Genomic DNA, 25,367 nt, shown 5'->3' on the forward strand with positions numbered 1-25,367 from the left:
ATTCACTCAGAGCAAAAAAGAGTCCCATGAGTGGGATTCTTGCATCTGTCTCTTTCAGGTAACCCTTTAGGCTAATGTCATCTACTTTCCTTTTTCTTCTCTTCTTATCTTTGACCTTGTTGGTTGCATATAACAACTGAATCTCCCCAGGGCAGGAGTACATCCAGAACAATTTCCTCATGATCTACTCTCACACATTTGATTTTTGTATATTGAAATTGTGATGTTATTCATAAGCTTTAGATGTTTTCCATGTCCTGGTGTATTCAGCAAAAGATTCAAAACAATACATTCAAAACTAATTGGAAAATCTTGAACAATTTTTCTGCATTAAGAATAATTTCATTAAGTAATTTCATTTAAGACAAATCTCTGATAAGCACCTGTTGAACATTGGTTTTCTTACTTAATTTCAATCATCATAAAAGATAAATAAATATTTCTCTTTTTTTGCCTTTAACTTCTTTTGACTCGTGTGCTCTGTAATATTTAATACAACTGTATTGTTTAATGACAAGATATTTTAAATGCAGTTTTCTGCTATAAATATCTGTTGATTACATTGATAATAAACATTTTTATATTACTTAATCAAAACTTCTCTTTAAAAAATCATGTTTCCTCTGGTCTCTCTCATTTTTATTTAGAATTAGTCTAATTGCATGATGATATTATTTATTTTCAAGATGGAAACATTTCTGTCCCAGTTTCATCTATGTATATGTAAGTGTATGACTGAAGCAAAAAGGTGTCTTTACATGCCTCAAAAATTTCCTGTGAGCCAATTCATATGTTCAGAAGCAGAAATGGGAGAATTGGGAGTTCTTGAAAAATGCTTGATGTATTACAAACTTGATGTATTTCTTTATACTCTTTCCACTACCATGTATATTTGGTATGGCCAAAGATTTAGTCAGCAATAAGAAAAGTTGTAAGAAATATGTATGGTCTTCTCAGTGGCATTCAGTTGATGTAAAAGGAAATGGGGTCATCACTCTCCTTAAGATGTGCCAGGTTTTTGCTTTTTTGTCATCAAAGCAAAACAAGATACTTGTATCAACATTGCCATATTTAAGTCTTGTGCTAGGAAAATAGTCACATGTATATGGAGAAATTAAGAGAGCAAAGAAGAGGAAGGGACAGAGAAAAGAAAGGAAAATGCAGTAGAGTGCTGCAGACTAAGTAACAAAGTTTTCTATTTCTTGTATTTTGTAGTATGACTTGGTAGACAGATGGACACTATGTATTTGTAAAATTTGTTCAAGGAATATTAGTCACAGAACAAAAATCAGTGATCACTCTCTGCAGAATCCCACTGAAAACCCTTTATCTCCACAGCTGAAACGCAGTCTACTGCAGCACAGGGAAGACGTGTAGCATAACACATTGAATGGCAGAATGCTTGACATGAACCAGCAAAGCAGTTTCTCTCTCAGGAAGAATTTCTTCTCTTTAACCTTTCCCTAATACATGGTAACATATTACAGCATATATCAAATATATTTGTATATATTATATACACTATATATATTTATATATTTATATATAAATATTTATATATTTATATATTTTATTTATTCGTGTTTTATATTTCTGTTTTGTGCAACTGACCAAAAAGAAGACCTGTGTTTTCATTCTGTGCTGATTGAGCGTTCTTGATGAACTACAGTATTGAGAATATCCATAATCTTCTGCCTTATTCTGGGGATATGTTATACCTGAAATGCATCATAGAGATGCTTCCAAGTAGCAAATTGTGCAGGCCAGTGGAGCTAGTTGCTTAAAATCATCTTGTATTTTTAGATTTCCTGAAAGATAGCACGTGTTAAAATATTTTGGTTTTGGGACAACTTGTTATAAATTTTTAAATATAAATGGCCTTTTTTTTTGAAATTTACTTTTGGAAATAGGAGTATTCATAAGTTGTGACTTTCATACATTTAACTTCATATTTACTTTCTACCAAAAAATATTTCCTAGAGAAAATTTCAGGCCTGGCTCAGTATTAGATAAGAATTTTACTGCAATTAAAGTTATTGTATTCCATGTAAGGGAGCTAGTTGGACTAAATCTACAGGAATCTTTTCCTTCCTTCCTTCCTTCCTTCCTTCCTTCCTTCCTTCCTTCCTTCCTTCCTTCCTTCCTTCCTTCCTTCCTTCCTTCCTTCCTTCCTTCCTTCCTTCCTTCCTTCCTTCCTTCCTTCCTTCCTTCCTTCCTCCCTCCCTTCCTCCCTCCCTCCCTCCCTCCCTCCCAGCTGTTCACTGTAGATTGTATCTGGTTGAACATTTCTACATAGTCACAAGCAGTAACTTTCTCTTTTCCTGTATTTTATCTACCAAAAGAAAATTGCAATTGGCATAAATGATAAAGCTTTTGGTCAAAAAGAGGAACTTGTGGCATGATAAAAGTTAAAGCATGTCTTAATTTCATCTCTGTCTGTCCACAATTTTCAAAACTCTCCTGAAGTCAAAACAGGAAGGAAGCTTTTTCAGAGTGCAATCGAATAAGGACTGGTTTGCCACTATTTCTAGGCAAAGGGGGGATGTATCTATACACATGAAACTCAGGCGAATGTTTAGGCATTGCTTGTATCATGCTATATCTTTGTCATAGGAAGTGGCAGAAGACTCTGTAGGAGATAATTATTTTTAAAGCTTTGAAATTCTTTCAACACATACAAAACCTTGGCTTAGTACTGCCACTGGTGTTCACATAAGAAATAGTCATTCTAATGCATAATCCTGCTTTGTTAATCACCCAAATCCACTCCCAGACAAAGGTTTCATTGTTAGAAATGTTGATTGTGACGCAATTGATTTTGGATTACAAACCTACATTGAATACCAATGTCTATAAAGCCTTATTCCAAAGTAATTAAAATCATCTTCATATAATTTGTTCTGAAAAATGACATTAATTAAAACTAACATTCTGTAGTTACAAGCAGACATGTAAGCAAAATAAAATTTATTTGGGAAAAATTAAGATCCTTTCAGGAGTTACTAATTTAGTCTTAAGGACTTGGAGCTGTTGAAAGAAAAGGGATTAATTCCCTTTAGGTCCCATTGATTCCAGCTCAGTCTCAATATCTAAGTTTTTGTTCCACTTTTTGCAGTGTAGAAACAAGGTCCTCTGTCACTGAAATGAATTAGTAGCAGTAGTAGTAGTGTTTGTACGCACAAATACAAAAGGAGTTAAATTATTTTCCTTACTGCCATATAAATGTTCAGCAGAAATAAGACACGTGCCTTGTGGGGTTTTTTTCAGTGTACAGCAATAAATAGCTAGTAGAAGCTGATTAAGGAATATGAAGACAAAATTACTTGTGACAGGCTCTAGTGTCACTATATCTGTAGCCAAATAGTTTCTAACTTCTTGGGTTTTGGGTGGTCTGCCTAAACTCACTAAAAAGTTTTGAAGAGACATTTTAAGAAAAAGAAGGTGATATTAGATTGTTATTTTTAATTGGAAGATTTTTGCCTCTTCAGAATATAAAGCAACATGGGAGAGAGAACAATTTGTATAAACCCAGTATAGAGTATGGTAACATTTTCTGATCATATTTAGTAGCTAGCCTACTCACACTGAAGGAAGATGATGGGAATAGACTACATATTTGAAAGAAAGTGGTGACGTTTGATAGAAGGGGTAAGAGGGAGTAGGTGAATGCTAAAAATGATTGCGACAAAGAAGAAAACTCAGGAAACCTAGCGTTTTGAATGGATTTGAGTAGTAAGGATTACTTAGCAGGCTGAGAATTTTAGCTAGACAAAACCAGAAAATGGTCATCAAAATTTACTTGTGGGAGGTGGGGATATAAATTTAATTCATGTTCATTCAAATCCATTGATAATATAGAGACATTTTAGACATCCACAATCTGGACATTTATCTCTAAGCTAATCTCCCTAGGACCACTTGGCAGCCAACAGATGATATAGATAATAGATAATAATTGCGGCCCATACCAGGCTAGAAAGATTTTTATTTCCATCTTTATCCCAGGCCCCAAGGAGGCAGCAAGTTTCCTGAAGTAGTTCCAGTCTGCATGTTCGGCTTTCTCTTCCCCTCAGCAGAAGATGAACTGTCTCTTCTCCTATGAGAATGAGCTGTCTTTTTCCTTTATGGAAGTGGTTTTATTGCAGAGTGTAGGTCATCCTTGGTGATGACTCTGAGTTAAATAAACCATTGTACTCATTATTGTTTCGTTCCACTTGCAGAGCCTGGTACTCACTATTATACATGTGTGATAACTCACAGACAATGATATTAGACTTCCACTACTGTGGTTTGTTGATATGTTTTGTTAATGAATGATTTGTTATAGATGCAGAAAGTGTAATTGCAGTAGTATATGCTTTAAGATGTTTTTCAGTGTAAGGGGAAATTTATGCCCATTAGCTGGTAGTTATAGAATTAGTTTGATTTAGTATTTGACGTATTTTATGTGAGTTCGAGCATCGCAGGCTGAATTGAATTAGGGATAAATCTGGTCTTTTATTTGAACCATATCACCTCTCAGGAACCTCAGCAGCTGTGTAAACTGAATTATGTGACACAATCTGGGAATTAAGGCAGAGTAATTACCTTGAACATTGTTAGCAGACATCCCAAAATACAGATTAAGGTTGTCATTTTCCACTTTGTCTCCAAAAATGTTTACCAGTATCATCAGTTGTAAATAATTAAATCTGCTAATCTATGAAGGATGCTTTGAAAGCAATCTAAATTATAAAAAAAAAATGTGGGTTTAATATGTAAATTGTTTATTTTTATTTTCACATCTAGCTGTGTTTTAATGAAACCCTTCTATTTCAGGAAGAATATTAGATAGAGGATACTTTCCAGTGAAACTCAATAACTGTGCCATTAGGGAAAAGAGCTTGAATGACCACATATCCACCAGTGGTCTGATTAGCCTCTGAACACAGCTCTCTCAGCTGCTCATTACTGGTTTTTTAAATATCAGAAAAATGAACTGTCAATTAGATATGAAGGAAATTCACAAAAGAGTAAAGGGAGAGGCAGACTTTTTCTTCCTTCTCACTAAATTTCTGATACAAAAAGATTTTACCAACAATGTCAGACCTCTAAAATATTGTGTTCTCTTTATAGCAAAATGCAAAAGAATACATAGAATTTTAATGCTCTAATGCACAGTCTTTTCATTTGGAAATATAAGGCACCAGATTAAAGAATATTGTGATGACAATATTCCTGCTTCTTGAAGGTCAGGGGTAACTGAAAACAAGCAAAGGAATAATATATCCTTGCTCCAGAGTTATTTTAATAGAAGCAAAGTACGCTCACAGGGTGTTCATCATATTTAATGTTATTAGTTGCAATTTAACAAAGATTGCAATAACAATTTAAATATTTGAGAGATAATAACATTGCATTATATACTGCACACATTTTAATCCTTTGCCTCAGTTATCATGATAATGATGGCGAACTGTTGTGCAAAGGCATGCAAATGTATAATCTTTCACATGTATTTGATCTACAATCTTCTGTCTTTTCAAGTCTTTTACTAGATCCTTTCTGTGATTTCTCATAATCTTCTTTCCACTTCTTAGTCTCACAGTCAGTAGTTACTTGCCTCTTTTCCATTTTGAGAGGCTGTACTTTTACCATGGAAATTCAGGGTTTTTTCATTAAAATACCAAAACAATTCCAATTCAGACTTCAAAAATAAATCTCTGGATCATTAAGTTGCCAAAACAACTGTATTTGGTCTACATGGCAAGATAAGAAAAGGCTTCAGGTGTGGCTTCTATGAAAAAAAGATGATGAGCTGTCCCCATGTTGAACAGTCAGTTTCAGATGACTCCAAAATGAGCCCACTGACACCCAAAATTGAACCCATCTGTGATGTTGGCAGTGTCCCTGTGATAACATATTTAAGAAAGGATAAAAATGCTGTGCAGCAGCTGTGAGAAAGGCATGAGAAATACATGTGAGAAACAGCCATGAAGATGTCAACAGCTACAAAAAATGTGGGGAAGGATGTGCTCCACTTGCTGGAGCAGAAATTCTCCTGCAGCCTGGGGCAAGATCATGATGAAGCAAGGGAAAAGTAAGAGGGGCAAGGAGTAGTAGGAAGGAAATACTGTGGACAGATCATAACTCTTATTTCTCCATCTCTCTTCACTGCTTGTTGGTGGTGGAGGAGGAAGAAGAGTCAGGAATGGATCAGTGTGGTTGAGCCTGAGATGAAGGGAAGTGCAGGGAGAACATGCTTTTAGTTTTTACTGTTTTTCACCATCCTACTTTATTTTTATTTGGCAAGACATTATATTAAGGTTCCCAATCCAAGTTTTCTTGGCCATGATGATAATCACTAAGTAAACGCCATGTCCCTATCTCAGCCCATGAGCTTTTCCATCTTATTTTCTTTTCCTGTCGTGTCCTCTCATCGATCCCACTGGGAGGGAGTGAGCAAGCTATTGTGTGACACGTAACTGCTTACCTACAGAGGGGGAGAGAAACAGCTTGGTGTGTGTTTGTCAGTCAGCCAAGGATGAACCATCACAAGAACCTATCAGAGCAAAGATCAGCTGTTGCTTACTGTTTACACTTTTAAATATTACCTAGTAAGTCAGCCCAGGATAAAAGTCTTGGGTGAATTCAGAAATTGAAAGCAGACAGCAGACTCAAAATGCCACACTGAAGTCACAGTTATTTGATAACTGACATTTTCCTGTAAGTCACCTGTTTCTTTGACTCAAGAAAGAGTCAAAGAAAGAAACTATTTATTTGGATAATTCTTTATTTTCTGAAATTATGTTGAACATATTTTCTTGTTATACGGTTGTCAAGTTTTATGTCTTAGGTTTTTTGAAGCCACATAGTACAGTAATGAAAGGAGGAATTTATAAAATTCTTCTGTGAAAACATCTAAGAATACAGTTATATTTTTAAGACTAGCCTTACATTTCCTATGTCTTCTTGCATCATTCCTTAGTAATATAGTTCTTAACTTTGAGCTTAGAAGGAAAAAAAGCCAAACCAAAGAAACTTACCAAACAACAAAAAATCAAATGCTGAAAACCTACAAGAAAGAGAGATAGTTTCAGTCAGATAATGACTGGTGCTATCTGTGTTTAAAATTCACATTTGAATTATAATGCAGATTCCCAAAGGTCAATGCTACACTTTGACTTCTGAATGATACAACCTGTGGACTTTTGTTAATAACTGTGTAACATGTGAAAATGTCCTTGTTCATTGCAGCGGGGTTTGAATTTTGAAGTTCCTTTTTGACCCAAATTTATCTATTACTACAACAGTGTTAATTCTGACACTGTATAAACTTTCTCTGTATCTGTTCTGCCTTATTGTGGTTTAATCCCAACCAGCAACTAAACACCACACAACCAGTTGTTCATTTCCCCATTTTGATGCCCAGCAAGATAGGGAATAGAATCAGAAATAGGTAGAATCCTGGGTTATATAATGACTGTTTAATAATTATTTTTATTTTTATTATTGACATAATTAGGACTACTTGGGTGTCAAAACTAAGCAGATAAATTCTTAAAAATAAATTATTGACCTCTCAAGTATAATTTGTTCCTTCCTCATCATCTAAGAGATAATGACCTGAATCCTGAAAATACTATCTGTACGAGATGCTTCCAAGGATCTTGTATTTATTACTCATTAACTTTATGAATGAAGGCAAGTGTTTATTTTCTCATTTTTTGCAGATAAAAATATAATACACTGACATTATATCAAGTAGATTTTGTAACCGAAGCCTCAGGCACTCTGCACTGTTCTAGTATTGTATATTGTAAGCGTTGCCTTTGAATTGTACAGGTGCAGTTAGCTTATCAAAGAAATTTCTTGAATAGTATTTTCAGCATCTAGATATGTCTTAAAATTTGCACTGTATGTGCTTTTAGAAATATGTTTCCTAAATATCTCTTAAGCCTTCTGAAATTGACAAGACAGCAGAAATGTTAAGTGTAATCTCCTTTGTTTATCTTTTCTGTGATGTCATTAGTAGTTGTGGAATTGAAAAGCAAAATTTAGAAGCAATGTCATTATACAGAATAATAAAATCTTATGTGCAACTGACATTTCTGTTCTTTTAGAAGGACTGCCTGCAGTTGAAATGTGCAGCCCCACTTTCTCATATGACTGATTAGGCATCATCCAGTGGAAACTCAAAGGCAAATCTTTGTCTATATATTGGACATCTTTTGGACTGTATGTAGAGAAAAGTTTTGGTGGTGGTGGTGAGTTTTTTTTTTTATTTTTTTGTTTGTTTGGGGTTTTTTAAATTAATTCCCATAAAACTGCTTGCATTTCTTTATCCTTTAGAACTATCACAGTGTTAGTTGTTTGAAGACTGAGAGGCAGACAATGCTGTGTGAGTTAACAACAAACCCCTGTAAGTCATAGGTTCATCACCTTGTACCTTGTTTTGCTGTACCCACCATGGACGAAGATCAAATAATGTTTAAAATGCCCTGGCAATTTACAGTCAAACTACATTAATACTTTCATTAATGAAAATACAAGTTGAAAGTAATTTGCTTCACTGTTGCTGTCTGCTTTGTTTCTTCATGTTTCTGTTCACTGCTACCTCTCTTGTACCAGTGAACAGAAACAGAGTACAGTGCTTTAGGAGACAACATTTCAACTAAAATACTAAAATTAAGGACCATACACTTCTGTCTGGAAAAAAAATAAATTAGGAGGTATTTTTAGTTAATTTTTATTAATGTTTTAATAGAAATAAGTACGAAGATCCAGGTTACCATTTTGACTTCAGATACAGAATTAAAGGGTAAGAAATTTCTGGAATGGTTTTGTTATTAGATTATGTTCTCTCTTTGTGTGTCCATTTCAATAAGGAAGGATAGGAGCAGCAAATCACATCAAGATGTGATTTGCTGCTTTAGGGCTACAAAATATTCTATTTGTTTTGTACTGTCCTGATGAAATCACACCCCAGTAGTGTGCTGTATATCTGGCACATATAAAGTGGAGTGTAATTTTAGCATACATCAGAGGGTGAAGCAGTTCCAGCAATCTCCAGACTTCACTATAGAATTATATCTAGGTAAATTAACAGTTGAAACCAAAATATGAATAAAATTTAATTATGGCACTTTGACCAGGAGGAATATTCCCTTTGGCATCAGTTTCTGAAGAAACTGCAGTCAGGCAAGTTCCTGATGCTGGCAGTATGATTCTGCCTTGTCACGAGTGTATCTCTGCAATAAGTTGTTGATGGATTGGAGCTTTTTCTTATGGCAAGTGGAAAATGTGTTATGGATAATCCTCATTCTACTTTTTTTTTATTGCAAAGCTACATCACTGCTTGCACATAAAAATGTTCTCCTCTTAATCACTATGTTTGAGAGCCCTTGAAATATAATGGTGATGACTCCTAGCTAGCAAGCTAGATAGATGTAAATGCAAAATGAGTCATTACAATTTAGGTATGACCTACTGCCTAACACATTCAAATAATTTGGAAGAGTGATATAAGCATGGTATACAAATCATATTATGTCTCTAACCAGTTTGAAATAGTGCACTCTATTTTCTCAATCATATTAAGGCAAGGCATGGTCTGGCAATCCATCTCATTGACCTTTCTCTTCTTTTGTGGGTCAGGCACATGAATTCTTTAGCTTGCAGAATTAAGTGTATAATCACACATACACACTTCACTTATTCAGCAGTGAATATGGACCATTAAAAAAATAAGTGAAATTGTTCATTGAAGTCCTTCAGACAAAGGTCATTAATTAGTACCATCGTATTTTATAATTCCACATTGTCCTGTCTATACCACAGCTGGAAAATGTGTTGACTTCATCTAAAAAGTTGGTAATCTGTAGAAATATACACAGTGATATCTATACAAACCAGCAGGATCAGAACAGTATAGTGATTTTCAGCCATATATTGCTATGTAAATTGCATTTCTTGCTGTGTAACACCCTCTATCTATGAATTAAAGAAAAAAATGGAAAACAGAGAAAATATGTTTTCTCACTGCATTTTTTAAAAATAACAAGTTCTATTTGACTTTTCATATACTTCGTAATGTGATAGGGGAAAAAAAAAGGCATAATAAAGAAAAAAAAAGGCATAAAAAAAGATAATTTGCAGCATCAGTTCTGACTATGTTAAAGGATTATTAAGTACACTTCTTCAGTGCTCTTTACATGACCATGTTATGATTTCCTTTGACTGATATCTAAACAGTTACTGATTAATAAACGTTTTTCAAAATAATTGTTGAACACCTGATTAACACCTGGAAAGTGTCAAACATTTATATTGATAGAAACTTCTCTTCACAAATGAATATGTTTACAAGAACAAAAGTGTAGGTTTAACTGGAAGCTGAGCCTTTATTAATAACATATTTTCTGTTACTTGCGTTGCAACTGGGAAAAAAGGGTACAAAATGTTGTCGAATTTCTTTCAGAAATATTTATATTTGATCTTATAATGCAGAGGCTATGACTGAAATAAGAATAAGCATGGGCAATTTAAGAATTTTGACTTGCTCAGGAGTTTATACCACTTTGATGCATTGAGCATATAAATATTCATAAAATCAATCATTTCCTTCTGTGTCTAGAAATCAGCTTTGAATCGATTATGCCTTGTTATCTGTTGTGTTTGTGACAACATGAAAATGGGCACAATCTTCTTTCATTGATTTACTGTCCAATAAATAATTACTATTCATTATTTATTGATTGTAAAGTTTCATAATCATTTTACTTCCTTCCTCTTTGTGCTATCAGTGCCAGTTCTAAAGCTAGAACAATCTTCTTGATCAGATTTTGAAATTGGTTATGCACACAGAAGAAATGGTATTCCACAGAGCTGTTTAAATTCATGTGAGAATAATAGGTTTGCATACCACAATCCATTTACAACATTTTAGAACCCTGTATTGAGGAGGACAGTGTAATCATAATCCAAGAGAAGCTATCCACAGTTCACATTATGAAAATTAAAGGATTTGTGTACCATTTTGTCACAACAAATACGTGAGCCAGGTGCATGATGCAAATGATACATATCATTGCTAACATAAAGTTTCACAATAATAACAGGCAAACCTTTATTAAAATAGAAACAGCTTTTTAAAAGTTTTTCCCCTCCCCCAACAGTTTTCTGTCTTAAAGAAAAAAAAATTTCACACTTGAGAAAAGCAAATTTTTCAAAATGAGTGCCTAATATTCCTATTTGTCAATGAAAATAATTTTAATTCTATTGCATTTACTGTGAACTTTTTAAACAACAGAATCTCCAAAAGCACTGATTAAAAGTATGTGCTGTACTAAAAAGAGAACTTTTCTATAGGATGATTCTGAGCCTACAGTATTTTTGTGTCTTTTGGGTGCTAGTCTGGATCATTCTTCTCCAAGCTGTCAAAGCTCATCAAAGCTGTAGTGTTGTAATTTATCAGCACCATAATGTATTTTACACATTCCCTGCTTTTGGTCCTTTAATTCTGAACTCAGAACATAAATGAAAGGTAAATGAACAGAAAACCAATCAGAACTACTCAGTGAACAGATACATTTTTTATCTTCAAAGTGCTTTTCTGACTTTGTGGTTTTACCACACATGTTAAAAGAAAAGTCACATTAATCTCAAAAATAAAAAAAGAAGCACATGAATTAAAGCTTTTCACAGGAATTTGCTTTATGACCCTACAGTTCAGTAACAATAAGTAATTCCCATGGCAACCCCTACTGCCATATGTCACCAAAACCTACTCTTGTACCCTTAGGAAAAAATCTTACCAGACTGAAAAACAATCTTTAAAAAAAACAGTTTTCTAATTCTAAATTTTATCCTAGGCACAGTATGGTAAAATAAATTACTTTGCAAAGGAAAATAGATATTTTCATGCTTCATATTTCATAATGTTCTCCATAGACTTTGGTTAGGAGAATAATCTTAAAATAGAGTCCTGCATTTCTACATTACACCTCTTCAAGTGATGATGAATTATGACATTCATGGCAAGAAGTGCAACACTTACCTTAATATGAAGGAATGTATGCTGAAATGTTAAATCTGTCCTAGCCATGGGCAAAACCACAACAATCATTTTAAGAAAAATTCCCCATTTGGAAAATAATTTTAAAAATGTGCTTTGCGTAGTACATGATAATATGAAACAGCCATATTTGTTCAAGGGTGTCTGCATCCTTGGTATGTACTCATGATGTCGCAAATTCAGTAGCCCATCAAGCCCTGGCAGAACCGTCATGTCAAAAGGAAAATATTAAAATGACAATCATGTATCATCACAAGAACATAAAATTTAAGTTGCAAGTGACAGAAGAAGGTTGGTAGTTAAACCTCCAGCTCAATGAGAGGTCAGGTCTGACATCAGGTCATGTAAAGGAGTCTCTAAAAAGTGTAAGACTAGAGTAGTACTTTGTGCAGGACTGTGTGTCTTGCCATAATCTCAAGATTAGGCCAGAGAAAACAAGCCAAGAGGCATTCACATCCACCAGGATATCCTGCTGCCAAAACAAGCCAAAGGGAGTCAGAAGCAGCCACCACAAAGCAAACTCCAAACTAAAGCAACTGGTAGTATCCTAGTTTTCCTATTATTTTATTACCATTTTAAGAAAATATGGAAATAATTTTCCTCAGGCCTTTCAATTACTTGTAGTCTGCTGAACACTTTACACTCAATGTTACTCACATAAATACACATATACAATTATATATGTGTGCATATATAATTTCCTTTCTGCGGCAACCTAACCACTGTCTAGGTTGCTCTATGGTTGAAAACATACAGGACAATAGGGATGGTGATGCCTTAAACACACTCTTCCAACCAAGGGGCACAGCTGCTAAAAAGATTGGAGGTGGGGTAATGATTTTCAGAAGTCAACTTCCTCCTTTTCATCATAAGACACACCACATGATCACCTGAGGTGGTGTCAAGCAGCAGCCATATCCCTAAAGGGGGCTATGGACCACCAAGCACCCAAAACCTTCTCTCAAATATTTTTGGGAGCTCTCCATCAGAAGGCTGTGCATGCCCCCTGGTATTATACCACACATGAAGAATCCCCTCCCTGGGCGGAGATCTAGGTATTCCCATGGCATCTTGAATGTATTTAAACAGACAAACAGATTGAGCATGCAACCATTACTTTGCTCGCAGACATCAAATTTACATTTAAGTCAACATGTCAACAATCAAGACACATTGCTGAATCCACAGGTGGTGATATCTTTCCTCTCAACTATTTACTCTATACTTCTCTTTCTTTCTTTTCCCTGTATTTATGATTTTATATTTTTGTAGTAAAGAACCAAAACAGCTCCTTCACACTTTAATTAGCTTGTTTTAAAAAAACCCTGCCTTATATGTATGCACCAATCATTCAGTGTCATTTCACTCTGATTCCAGGGGATCCCAAGGGTTTTATTAACAGGAATCTCATTTACTCTGCCTCAGAGACGGGTCATAACATATCCATGTGTAGGAAATCATGATTCATAGCCTAAGCACTCTGAAGGCTCTTGTACAGTGTAGTATACAGCTATATATCTTCACTGCTTCTTACTTTTGAGAACTTTAGCAATATGAATCTATATAATAGAGTAAAAGACAAATAGTACCAAACAGTAAAAGCTAATACCTACCCACATGTGAAAGCCGGAGAATGTGAGGATCAAAGAGAAGACATAATAATCTATAATAGAAAATGTATATATTGTTGATCTTACTGGATTGACATATTATTCAATTGCCTTTTCTTCACAAATTACTCTCACAGTATACTGATTATATCTTTTGAATTGAGTATTTTTTCATCTGAAAGTCAAGATCATTGGTTTAAGAAAATAGCTATTACACCTGCTTTTTATTCTCATTGCAGGGTACATATAAGAATTAGACCTATATTCTTTTAATTTTTTTTGAAATTTCTTTCCTTGTCTACTTTACTGCATCTTCTAGGCATAGAGTGAAGAATTAAGACCTACAAACCTGTGTGCCAATATTTCTACAATGAAGATCTCTTAAACCCTCTGCTGAGTCCGTTCTTGAAACCTGCCTTTAAGTGTATAACTTAGCTCCTCAAATAGACATAACAGTTGAGATATATAATACATGCAGGCTTACCATGAGTCTAAAATAAAATACCTTGTACTTAGGAAACAGAGCAAACCCACAATCATAAAATAAGAAACCCTGAGCTATTTTATCTTCATTGTTCTTATCATCACCTTAAATATATGCTCTGAGGTCATATTCCTTCAGCACTTCCAGATTCTGACTTTGCTTACTAATGATGTGTTCTAGATGTGTTCTAGGTTGACTTCCAGCCAAGCTGGTTTAATAAATATTATGGCTAAACTGTTCTTTTTTTTCCAGACACACATGCCATTTTACTTATACTCTTCATTTCAAGTCATTTTGTATCAATGTTTTGTTCCAAATGTAAGGTGTATTCATGCAGAGTTGATGAACAAAATCATCCTTCTAGGACTGAGCCATTTTCCTTTGTTCTCTAACTCCATAAATATTTGGAGTTAAGGAACAAATACTAGTTCTCAACAAATTTGCTTAGCAAAAGATCAGTTCTATACACTTTGACATTTTCAGAATATTATCAGAGTTCCAGTTGCCACCTTGATGAGGGATTCTAGGTGAGGGATCCTATCATCATAAACACCAAAAAGAATTTTGAAGCTGCATATAGGCAGATACTACAAAATTATCACAGTCTGCCTCAATTGTTCAACCATCTGTAACAGGAATGATAACAGACATTTGGGAAATTCCTACTTTTTTTTTTTTTTATATTTTTTTCTATGTAAAAATGGTAGTATATAGAGCTGAATTTACAAGGGTTCTAACAGTTACCTAAAGGGAAAAAAAGAAAAATAGCACCGTATATCATTGGACTGAAGAAAAATAACAGAATACTCACCGGCAGAAGGGTCAGAACACTGACAATAACAATAAAACCCTGAATTTCCTGCTGTTGGGAAGAACATTTTTGTTCAAATAAAGGACTTAACTGAACATAGTGTTGCATCCACTGGCTGTTTTCAGTGGACCATTTTCAAAGATATGAGCCTGAGAGTTAATAAAATGTGAGCAGTTTTGCAGGTGAGCACCAAAGCTGTAACTGTAAGCATCTGAAAATAAAAAACAAACAAACAAACAAACAAACCAGTTATTGTTACAGTAACTTTAATATCTGAGATAATTCAGTTTTATTAAGGAACTTTTGCCTTAAATAAGTATCAAGTAAGGTGTAAGCACTGTGTTATTTAATTCCTTACATTTTGGTATTAATATGCCCTATGGAACAAGGAATCATCTTTCTAATAGACCAATAGATACTTAGAAAGGCTAGTCATTCCTAGACTTTGGATATGACTCAATAAACCACGGGTTTGGGCAGTTGCCATTGTAGTGCAAGATTCCAGATTTGTAGAGTTATAAACATATGATCAAGCTGAAAACTAGATCTAGGAAGAGTTCTGAACCAAATATTCAGGTAAAAAAAAAGTTCATGCGGTTCTACTAAGTCTTGAGTAAATATCTGAAGTGAAAATCACTCTTTGTTAGATAAAACAATTGAGACCATACTATATTGCACACTTAAGTTTTACTTAAAATATGACATTTAGGGCAAATTCATATATTTGACTCGATCTGGCATCAGTTTGATACCCAGTAACACAAACTAGCTCTATTTGAATCATTATCTTCCATGTAAGCCAATTCAAAGCTAGCTGACTGCAGTGACATGTTTTATGGGGTGCTTGCAACTAGATTTTTAGCCTATAATTTTTTTCCATGAGAGTATCATTTCATATTCAGAGTAGTTTTTCAGGATGTTAATTCTGCCCTAGTATAAGCTGACAGTAAGAAGATCTTTTCATGATTACTTTTGAAATGTTATTTAAAAGGGGAATGAAAACACACAAGATTAATATAGCAATTGTCTAAGCTGTCACTAGGTACAGGAAAATAGAGAAAACAGAAAACAGAAAACAGAAAAAAATTATAGGCTTTTAATTTTTAAGAACAAGTTGTTGTTATTGGATTTGAATAATAAATTCAACAATCTAGAATATGGGTTATTTACTATATCAACATGAAAATAATAAAAAAAAACCTTGCATTTTGCTGTTTAAGAGTGAAAAACTTCCCCAAACACTGTTAAAAGATCAGAAAGGTATTCAGCTAGCTGGTGTTTTCCCTGAACAAGTCTGAAACAACAAAGGGGTTTGAAATAGAGCTGCAGTCATGATGGACTAGATCATTAATCATCCCACAATAAACTTGTATTAAAATATACTGAATATACTGTTTTTGCTAAGTATATATATATATGTCACAACATTATTTTAACAGATTAAACAAGTCATTCAAAGACTGCTGATGCTTTAAAGAGAGGTCCCTAAATTTTAACATAATGACTAAAAGAATACAAAATATTATGAATACTGCATTTAGCTTTTGGGAAGAATTGCCCGAAGTCATAAGCAAACTAATTATTAAAAAAGAAATTCAAAATATATTAGTAGAAAAAAAACCCACCAGTTTAAAATACATTGATATTTTAATTTCAAATGCAATTAACCTCTATAGATAACTAAAATCCTAATATAATAAAAGATCTCTATATAACAACAAAGACTTTTCAGTTAGTATTTCTTCAGTCAATATTGAGCTTTGCAAGTATCTTCACTAGTATTCTGTTTTCTTTAACAGCAGGGGAGTAAGATAAAATTAATTCCCTCAAGGACACTCTTCTTAAAATGTCTATTGTTCTCAAGGCAGAGAGGTTATGAAAACTGTCAGTTGCTTTTACAAATGCCCTTTATCAAAATGGCCTAAACCGTCCATCATTGTTAATAGGAGTAAGAGAAAGTGCCTTTACAGAAGAGAGGCACTTCCTTAGGAGTTTCCCTGATGCCTCACAATTAAAAGAAAAATTAAAAATGAGTAGAACTTAATTCTGAGACCCAAAAAGCAGCCTGTTTTAATAGTAACTGTCAGTAAGGATCCAAAGTTGGCTATTCATTTCACCACCCACACAGAATTGTTTGTGTACAGTCTTGCTATTTACTTCCTTATACAGCCAAATCAATCTCTTCTTTTAAAATAATTAAAATTGATTATGTCTAATATTTAATGTTTTTAACAAGCTTTTGTTTTACCAAGAGTTTGTTGAACAGCATGATTAACATTTATCACAGTCCTTTTGCCATTATTAGGGCCTAAATTTCTAAAATAAAGTGTGTGGATTATATTGTGAATATTTTATATGTAGTTCAATTTATCTTTGTTTTAAAATATTTAGATTTATGGAGACAAAGACAAAGGCAGTTGAAAAATGCAATGTTTTGCAATTAACCACCCCAGTCAAGACCTGCAAGATCAGTGTTTGTGGACACTGCTGTTAAAGTAATTTAAGATGGCTTTGTTCAGGCATCATTAGCTGGGCACAAAGAGTTTTCATGCAGAATATGTGTAATTCAGAATTCTAAATCAATTATGTAGTAGATAATGCACATTGAAATCAGATAATATTTAGCAAACTATGAAGTTAAGTGTGATGGTACAGCACTTGGAGAGTCTTCACTAGCCAGGTTGGTGAGGAGGGAAGGGTCAGTGGTCACGGCTCCTGGGAGCCATCAAAGACTGTCACCTTTGTCCATCTCCATCAGCAGTGACAGACAGCCTTGACAGCCTGAACCCAGCACAGCTGATCCTGACTATCCTGGACTAGTCACCCTCAAACTATCCTCTCTGCACTGTTTCTTTTTAAGATTTTATCTTTTCCTGTCGGTGTTTTCTCTGTTGAATGATCAGCCGTCCTCTGTAATTTTGACTTTTCTTATAACTTTAGAGATGGTATCATGGCTTTGTCTCAGCAGTCTGAGTCAAGGTTCCACAGATGGAATGTATCAAAGCTGGACCCCTGTAAAATGACAGCTAAATCCTTTGGGGGAAAAATCATAGCAGGGAACACAGAGAAAAAGGTTACACTGTTTGGCTTTAGGAATCACAACTTAAGAAAGAAGTGAATAAATTATGAACAAGCAAAGGAAAAGAATTATTAGAAGTATATGATATTCTGGAAAAGGCTAAAAGTGAGGTAAGGAAATTGGATGGAAGGGAACAGACTAGAGAAAAGGAAGAAGGGGTAACACAAAAGACCTCTAATATACAGATATATGTATAAAAATTGAGATAGTGGTGTTAGAAGATTAATTGCTGAAAAAACAGATGGGGAAAGTCAACATTTTCATAGGAAATTTTTCTACCGCTACAAATAGTTAAACATTGACCTGGGTTAAAATGCCATCCGTAATCTATAAAACATCTCAAACTGTGACAGTGGTGCTCAACTAGTAGTCAGTGATAATCTCTTATTTCTATAGACTAGAAGTTCCTGAGAAAAATGTACCTCTTAAAAGATGTTGTCTATTGTGTTAGAAGAGCCAAACTGTCAATCTTTATCTTGGAACTTCTGGAGGTCTTTCAGATACCTTGGGCTGAAGCCACACTGTGTCATGAACATAATTTTATGGAAGATATTATAGAAAGTACAGCACAGCTTTGATGTGTTTTTGGTGGTCTGTACTTCTGTATTTAGTTGAAATTTCCTAAACACTCCAGGCTTCTTGCCCAGGTATATCACATTTCTGTGATCTGGCCAAGAGACTGATGAAAATGTGAGTAATAAAGGTCAAGGCTAGCTCATCTTATGCCAAAATATTCTAGCCAGATGAAATGCTAGGAATATTTTTTTTCTTTTTTTTTTTTTTCACTACTAGATGAGATCATTATCAGTGAAGAAGTTAGGAGTACATCTCAATTTGATCAGAAATTTTGTGTTACTCTTTGAACATTGGAAACTACAAATGGGCTGCAAATTCTTCAAATTCTTTACCTGTAGAACTGGTGGATGAAAAAATGGAGAATGAGCCAGCAAAATATGTTTGCAGCTCAGTATCCTGCACATCATAAAAAGAAGTGTGGCAAACTGGTTGGGGGAGGGGATTCTCCCCCTTTCCCCCTTTACTATGCTCTCAGGAGATCCAGCCCGCTGTCACAGCCAGTCCTGAGGTCTCTATATCTTTCTGCTTCTGTTGTGCGGTCCTCCAGAAGCCCAGATATATTATATTTCTTCAATAAAACAGATTTTCAATGTATTCAGTGCTGGTGTATACACACAGTGTTCTGGAAATGAAATGGAAGACTTTCCAAATTGAATCAACTACATGTGCCATCGGTACAACAATCAGTTGATGCTGGCAGGTGTGTCAATCACTAAAAACACAATTCAAGACTGGATTTCATAAAATTAATTTTCTCATGACCTTACATTAAGCATTTACTGCTTAAATTTTTTTTTCCTGAATATTATATCCTACTATAAGTTTTACAGAAATGTTAGAAATATATCCAAATACAAAATAGTGTTTAATAGTTAAATATAATTTAGCCCTTTCAGGGTTAAATTATAAATGAAGAGCAAAGTTGAGTGCTACTTTTATGCCATAGTTAGACAATCAGGCAGCTTTTAAGCCAAAACATAAGATTGACGTCTAATTCTTCTTCCTTCAGAAAAAAATTAAAGTTGAAAAATAATAGCTGGTATATTAAAGTTTAGATTAAAAATAGTCCCTAAGTACTCAAGTAATACAAAACTAAATCAAAGAATAATCCCATCTTCAACTTACATTTTCTTGACAGCTTATGTCTTCCTTACATCTTCCTCCTTATTTCTTCCTTGGAAGAAAAATTAATGAGATGCCTTAGTAGCATAGAAATGGACACAGGCCTTTTCAGTTTCAGTACCAATGCTTTTTCCTGAGTGGTTTGAGCACATTATAACTTTATACTTAAATGTTACAGGAAAATGGAGAATACTGCTCATTAAAAAGACATCTCATTGGGTTTTTTCTCCTAGCAAAAAATTTTTTAAAAATAGAGAAATTAAATCTAAGTCTTTCAAGCTAATCTGTTCAAATGCATAATGTTAACAAAGATGTACCAAAACCGTATAATTCAACATTTATTTCAAGCAACATATATTTGAGATATATATACATTTATTTATACATATGTGTCTTACCAATGATGCTGTACAGTTCAAATGTCTACCTATGTACAGCACAAGACCATACCTAATGTCATCATATTCCTTTTATTTTGGGATAAAATTTGACCTTATTTTTAATTTGAATTACCAGGCTATATTTACCCATACAAATGTACATAACTTGTGTGTCTTTGCTGCTGTCATGTCCAAGGGACATCAATTATCTCAAGGTAATATAGCATGAAGGCATAGTGATGCAGACAGCATTCATTTTGAAACATCATAGCATCTACTGCCTTTGGGTTCTGCCTTTAAAAATGGATTTTCTCTCTCTTATATGTAGCCTTATATCTAGAGCTAGAAAGATTTACATCAAAATGCATGGTAGCTGAAGCATTCATCAATAATATTAGAAACTCATACTCATTGAACCTTTTATTCTGATTTTACATGGTATTTGAATCAGTCCTTACTTGTAACATTGTAACTGCTGAGCACTTAAGAAACTATTTCTCTAGGTTTCCATTACAAAAGTTCTATTTTTTATGTGTAATCTGATAGATATGAAACAGTAAGACAGTCTGAAAGACTGGAAGATATCAGGACAGAGTACCTAAGTCAGTTTGACTATGGTTTGGTATTGAATTAGATGTAGTTTTCAAAATCTCTCTATATAGGAACGCAGGTCAGTAATCTACTGCATAAAAGAAAACTATCCATTCTGTTTCCTTTTATATCAGTATGAGTTATGGTGAAAGTAGTTAACATATTTGAAAGAAATTCCAGGATTATTTTAAAAAATGTTACTAGCAAATAGTTGTTTAAAATGTCCTTGCTTTTATTCGTGTTTACAGCTCCAGCTGCAAGATATCTTTATATTTACATAAGCATAAACCTTTCTATAATTCTGAAAAACTCTGTTCATGTCTTCCTCCATCTGGCAGAGAATCCAGACATGGACATATTACACATTCTATCCGGATATGTGCATAAAAGCTGAAGTGGTTACTTTCTGGCTGTTAATATTTCCTACAGGAATGTAAATAATGTAAATGTTGTTATGTCCATGGTGGTTTTAACAGTTACCAAAAAATGTAAGTAGCTATTTTATCTATGTGATTTTTTCTGAGTTTCAAAACTGGATCCTATAACCTTGAAAGCCACTAAATATATTCTCCATGCTTTGTACAGTTGCAGCGTAGACAAACTCACAAAAAACTTACTTTTAAACAAGTGTGAAGGTTTATTTCCTTGTTTCCTTTAAGAGGTGGGTTTTAAGAAGAAAGTTTCGCCCTATCCCACCTAAAACCAGCAAAAGCAGCTATTGTATTGCTATGCCTGGCATGGAGTGGTGGTCCTTCCCATCTCCACCAGATCTTTCAATGCGTTGAGGAAAGTGTAATTCCTCTAGACAAAAATTATTTTTGTAGTTACTAATCTAAAAATTACTTATATGAATGCTAGAGATATACAATATATTCTGCTTCAAATGGAGAACGCGAATCTTAAGAATAGCTCACTTTTCTTTGTCAGGCTGTTATTTCTTGTCAAAGTGCTTTTTCACATCTAACAGTGACTCATGCTGAGAAAACAGCTTTGTATACAAACGTATTTGTCTATTGCGATTAAGGTTCATTTAACTAATGGTTTCCAATGGTACTAGGTTTAGATTAGACAGAAGGAATACTCTGGGAAATATACGGAAGATCTATTCAGGCTGATTTTAGTAACTTTTATTTTCATTTTGAGTATGTTGCTTAAGAGAAAAAATTTAACAATATATTTATATGATTGCTCATAAAAATGTAATTATATTCATTGTCTTCAAGCTCTACATTTTCCTGTCCCATTAAAGAAATTCATGGTCATTATGCTTCTCTCCCCCCTTAAACCACTATGTTGCCATAAGCAAAATAAAATAAGTAGGAAATTTATCTGACAAACGCATGGTGAAATTTGTCTACCAAACGCTTTTCAAATCAGAAACAAAAGCAGCCTTGGGAGATAAATCTACAGAAATTGAAACAGTCTTACAGAAATTGCCAAAATAATCCCCTGCATTGCCCAAAGCAAGATATAAATTAAGAAGCAATACACTAGGAGTGTAATGGAGCATTTACCTTTCATGCTTCCATTCATCTCATATAAACAGCTTGTATACTGCACCTCACAGGAATAATTACAAAATCATAGAATATCTGAAATCATATGTATTGAGACAGAAAAAAAAACCAACAAAAACCCCCAAAAAACCATCCCCCCAGTTTATTTTTATTTATCTAATTATTTTAAGGCTTTTTTGTAATTTAAAAAAGTTGCTATTGTGTTTTCTAATTATCAACTGGCACAGGTAAAAAGTCAAAAGAATGATAAAGGCTTTAGGCAAAATCAACAGGGAAGTTATGCATCCTTTCTGTTGAAAACAGATGTGAACTTACTGGCTGATATGTTAGCACTATTCTGCCCTTCCATATAGGACATAAATACTTAAAAAGACCTCAGAATTTCCAGGTTTTAAAATCCCAAGGACAGAGTGGGTTACAGAGTTATAGCTTGCTTATTTTTGTGGAGGAGAAAATGAATTAAAGATATACCATATGCAAAATATAGTAAAATGGGTATCAGGGAATTTTTTAAATCAAAGATTTTTTCAAATTCAAATTTCTGCTGCAGAAGATCATCTCTACTACTACACTTTGATCTCCTCAGTAATTGCATGAAACAACAAGCACAAAGAAGTGACAACTACACTGCTACTGCTTCTGCAAATCTGGCCCACTCCACAAGTTCATTCTCTACTATGTCACCATTATTTTTATACCTAATACTTGTCTCTTCCATTTAACAAATAGAATAATAGAGGAATAAGTGGAAACCAATAACTAAATGACATTAGGGACATCAGCTGCAAGAAGATATCTAAATGATGAGATGGAAAATGGTGGTTAACTGAATAACACATTGTGCCTTTTCAACTTAATCAAGCAGCTTAACATAAAGGGTACAGTAGCATATGGATAATTTCCCAGAATAAAAGGCACAAGCATACCATTCAGAAAGCATTGTGTGTTTTCTTTAAAATTCTGTGATATTTACTGAAAGAAAATGCCTGCCAAATAAGAAAATGGCCCAACTAAACAAAGGCATTGATAAACCTGGTCTGATTACATGACTGGCTCCATTTTGAGGTCTCTCCCAACCTCAATTATTCTATGACCCTATCTTGCAATTTTAATACAGATAAAATTACCTTTTGGACTTTTATTTGTTTGGCTGTTTGCTGAAATGGCCAATGATTGTATGGTTGGATGCAATATAAAACAAGATGTAAGTAAAACCCAATTTTTCTAGCAGCAAAGCAGGTTTCCCAGAGAGGTTTTTCCACCTTCGTCCTTGAGGATTTTCAAAATGCACCTGGACAAAACTCTGAACAATCTGATCTGAACCTGTAGTGGACATTGCTTTACACCCTGAGGTGCATTCCAACCTAAATTATTGCATGATTTGTAGAGTATAACAGGTCCAATGGTCAACTTTTGAGTTTCAGACTCACCTGCAAAAGTGGGCTTATTTTTTCAGTACCATTTTTTACAACAGATGGGTATTATGTAAAAGCTGTTCATTTACCCAATATTCCATTGGGTCCTCTACACTGTTGCTGTCAGTAAAGCAGGACTGAGAACCTTCAGCCTGAGAAATTAAATTTTCTCTGCTCCTATATCTAATGAATGACAACAAGAAGTGGCTTTGTGTAAGCTTGGCATTAAGGAGTCAAGGGATCTTAAAGCAGGCACACATATCCTCTTTCTTTTCAGTGATTTCTGATTTTATTTTCATCTTTGCCCATGTAATTAAACAAATGCTCTGGTAAGGAGACAAATGAAAAGTAGATAGTTATAAGAGAAATATAAAGATGACGCATGAGGCAAGATAATTACTAAATGCAGTTTTGTCTTCATTAGACTTTAGAATAGGGAGATTACAATTGTAGTTATAAAGTTAGAAAATTCCTGTGCCAGGTAATTCTATGAAACTTCATGACTTTAAATTCTGAGCATTTGATCCCAACAATTAAACTAATAACTAAAAAATACTTTATTTCTAGTCAGTTTCAATTTGCAAAATACCCTGATTATTTTAAAAGGTAATTTTTGTATTTTAAATTTTATATTTCTTTATGACAGTGGATATGATCATAGAATGTGCAGTTCATAAGGACAGATACATGTGTCCATATAAATTAGAAGAAATTTGGTAAAATATAATGAATAAAATTTTATGCATTTCACTCACTCTCACTATACCTGAAAGTGATATCATGAAAATTTGTAGGTGCTCAGGTTAGTATGCATCTCCTATGGGTTAGAAGTAGGGCTATTCAAAAATTAAAGACTCTACTGGCTGGAAAGAAGCTAAACTAATTTTTTTCTTAAAAAAAAAAAAAATAAAAGCAGAGAAAGTTCAGCTCTAAGATAATCACTCAGAAAACTAGGGCTTGCACCTGAGATGTACAAGGGATTCATGTAAATTTTAGATATAATTCAGCCTGTTAGTCATAATGTGGAACTCAATATATGCTTCAAGTTTTTCCAATTATTTTCCATGCATTTTTACATTCTGCTTTTTGTGTTTTCAGAACTCATGAAATATATAAGTACAATGAGAATGAAGATTTGGTGGTGATTTCTCCAAATACTGTCCATAATTGTTTGATATACTATGATGTGCATACAGCTTCAAAAATCATTGAATCTTCCCTTTCTGGAGCACAAGTGAGAGAAAAAGTTACGTGTACTTACCCAAATTATGTCCCCATATACATATACCAGCAGAGATATAAGAATGTGTAAGGAGAAGGTTCAACCAAGCCTCTCAACTTGATATCTGGGCTGTAGGCTATACTGGGGTTAAAAAAAATTTTTCCTCTTCTTTTTGAAACTGTTTCACTGTGCAGAAAATAATTAAAATTTATAGGATCAGAAAGAGAGAAGCATAATGACAACTCAGTAGTCTAGTGGTTCAAATCTCACTTGAGAAAAGAGACTGGGATTCCATTCTGTATTCCAAAGTCTATACATTTTACATGAGACAGACAGGGGATAACATGTATAAGTAGCTCTTGAAGCAACCTAGACCTTCCTCATCCCAAGTGAATACCTTAACCAGCTGATATGAGACTCTTACAAACTGTTGGACTTTCCACAGCCTTCTATGAATATTACACTCTAAACCTCTCATGATCACTGTGTCTGAACATGCAATCTC

The sequence above is a fragment of the Passer montanus genome, unplaced genomic scaffold, assembly GCF_014805655.1.
Source record: "Passer montanus isolate IOZ18808 unplaced genomic scaffold, ASM1480565v1 scaffold11, whole genome shotgun sequence".
Classification (NCBI taxonomy): Eukaryota; Metazoa; Chordata; class Aves; order Passeriformes; family Passeridae; genus Passer; species Passer montanus.